Source organism: Camelina sativa, chromosome 7, assembly GCF_030686135.1.
Source record: "Camelina sativa cultivar CO46 ecotype springtype chromosome 7, ASM3068613v1".
Lineage (NCBI taxonomy): Eukaryota > Viridiplantae > Streptophyta > Magnoliopsida > Brassicales > Brassicaceae > Camelina > Camelina sativa.
The window spans coordinates 24,072,636-24,075,136 of NC_141886.1; the positions used below are offsets into that span (position 1 = coordinate 24,072,636).

The 2,501-nt window shown below is 30.3% G+C and overlaps 1 pseudogene across 1 annotated transcript; it reads left to right on the forward strand.

Moving 5' to 3' along the window:
* The first annotated feature begins 235 nt into the window (after nt 1–235).
* Nucleotides 236–1,712, forward strand: LOC104701906 (adenosine kinase 2-like; annotated as a pseudogene). Its single transcript, XR_015561999.1, has 7 exons — nt 236–267; nt 630–655; nt 757–788; nt 878–976; nt 1,076–1,143; nt 1,243–1,319; nt 1,422–1,712. The product of XR_015561999.1 is annotated as an adenosine kinase 2-like (transcript).
* The last annotated feature ends 789 nt before the right edge of the window (nt 1,713–2,501 follow it).

Consider the following 2,501-nt stretch of genomic DNA (forward strand, 5'->3'; position numbering starts at 1 on the left):
TGGTTTTGGATTCTTCTCTGGTCATCATCACGATTATAAGATGATAAAACTCAGTCTAAACTTAATTAAAAGAAAAAAGAAACAAAAACCCAAAACCATTTTTTACCATTAAGGTTTGTTTGTTTATTGAAAGAATAAAAAAACTCTGAGCCTATATCATTTTTGCTTATTTAAACATGAAGATTTCAGTCAATTGATATACTCTTTTTTTATAGCTCGATCTTCGGCTGAAGCTATGGCACAAAGTAATTGGGAAGCTTACAAGATGTAAGTTGTTTTTGTATTTTAATGAGACCTTATTTTGTTCATTTCCCAGATTTTTATTTCTTCTTAGTTTCATGTTTTTGGGTTTTGTAGGATTGACGTTTATATATACGTATGATCATTTGGTGAAGAAAAAAACTTCATAATACTGCAAAATCGTTTATGATTGAAGGAAAGGTTTCACCTGATCGAGCTGGTAATTATATGACTTTCGTGATCAGAGTAACTATATGAGAAACAAGAATATTAAACCATCGGAATAGTTTGATGGTCATCATCATGATTTTAAGATGGCTACCTTTCACATTCTCTTTTGTTAATTCACACCATAATTGGTATTGTTTAGGTACGATGAAATGAGGCAGAAGTTCAATCGAATACATTGCTGGAGGTAAATTCATCATCTTCTTGCGCTGTTATTCTATATTTAGTGTTTATATGCATTATTAGAAGAATTTGTGATATCTTCTTGATTTGGTTTCGTTATTTCAGGTGCTACCCATAACTCAATCAAACTGGCCCAGGTAAATGACTGTTAAACCTTATCCTCATAAATATTTTTAAATGTTAGTACCTTTGTTGCTTAACCTTACAATTTATTTGATTACTGCAGTGGATGCTTCAAACTCTTTAGGCAACCAGTTACATGGGATCCATTGGAAAGGACAAATATGGAGAGGCAATGAAGGTTGCTATCGCAGCTGGTGTCAATGTGAGTCTTCTTTAGGTTTAGTTATTGGTGTTTGGTTCTGATTTAAGTCCATATCAACAGGTGCTATAAACTGTTTATTACCTATTGTTCTATATCCAGGTCCACTCTTTTGGAGATGAGTCAAAACCTACCAGAACTTGCCGTGTCTGTGTTCTTGGTGGAGAAAGGTTAGGTTACAATCAATCTTTATATTTGCTTTTGATTATTTTCTTAATAAGATGTCCTTCTGTTGAGTTGTATTGAGGCGTGTCTCCCTTTTTTTGTAGGTCGCTCATTGCAAATCTTTCTGCTGCAAGCTGCTACAAGGTTGAACACTTGCATAAGCATGAGTATTGGGCTCTAGGTCATCTACTGCCTTTTTTTATAGAGTTTACTTTATGAGATTTGATACTTTCATATGTTGGAATCTGCTGAGATTTTGTGAAACATGTTTCTTTTTTGGTAGTTGGGAATGCTAAGTTCTACTACATTGATGGATTCTTCGTCACAATATATCACCATAATCCATTCAGTTGGTATGTGAACATGCAGCTGCTAACAACAAGCTAAGAAGACATGATCCTTTATGAGAACCAGACATGTCATATTTTGTAATGTCTTCTCTTTGATCAGATTTCAACACATTTCTCTACTGTTTCTTTCTAACAGTAGCAAGAATCAAGGTTTACCGACATCTGAAATATCTATCTACTCTCAGTTAGTACATGATTTTTTCTATTAAGATTTTTTTTATTAAGAATCTTAGTTATTGGATAAGTTGAGGTTTGTTTAGTTTTAGCAACCAGATGGAATCTTATAGAATCGTCAGTTTGGTAGATAACATCCATGTTGTTTCTTCTTATGTTCTTTGTTTTTAATTTTGTGTACAAAATCAATTTGTGTGACATGTTTTTGTTGGGTATATTGTGATGTTCTCTGTTGAACAAATCGACAATGCACATTTTTGGATGAACTAAATTTTTTGTTTTCAAACCAAGAAAAAGGATTTGACAATCTGCAACAAGTTTTGATTCGATTAAATTGGTTTCTTTTTTACAATTATATTTTCTATATTTAGTCTTTAGAATTATGGTAAGAATATAAGGTTATTTGTCAAATTAACGATGTTACATACTTAAATTAGAAATTATATGTATAATTGCGAGTGATTATATGAACTAAATAACAATAAAAGTAATTATAAATACGACAAAATAAATTTTATAATGTATCAAACTCATACTAATTTCATTCTATGGATTAAAAGAAAGCATCTCTATATTATTATTATATAAAATTAATAAATGGGTTAATGATTTATTATGCTTAAATGTAAGGATTACATTTTTGCCATATATTAAATATTTTTGTAACTAAACAAAACGAAAATTATGGAAATGTAATTAAGTAGGGATACAAATCTTAAAGAGATTGCTATTATAATACAAAAAAAAAAATCAACTTGAGTAATTCTCTAAAAATAGATTTAATTCTTACCAATTATAATTTCAATTACCAATTTGTGCTGAAATCATATCCGAAATTT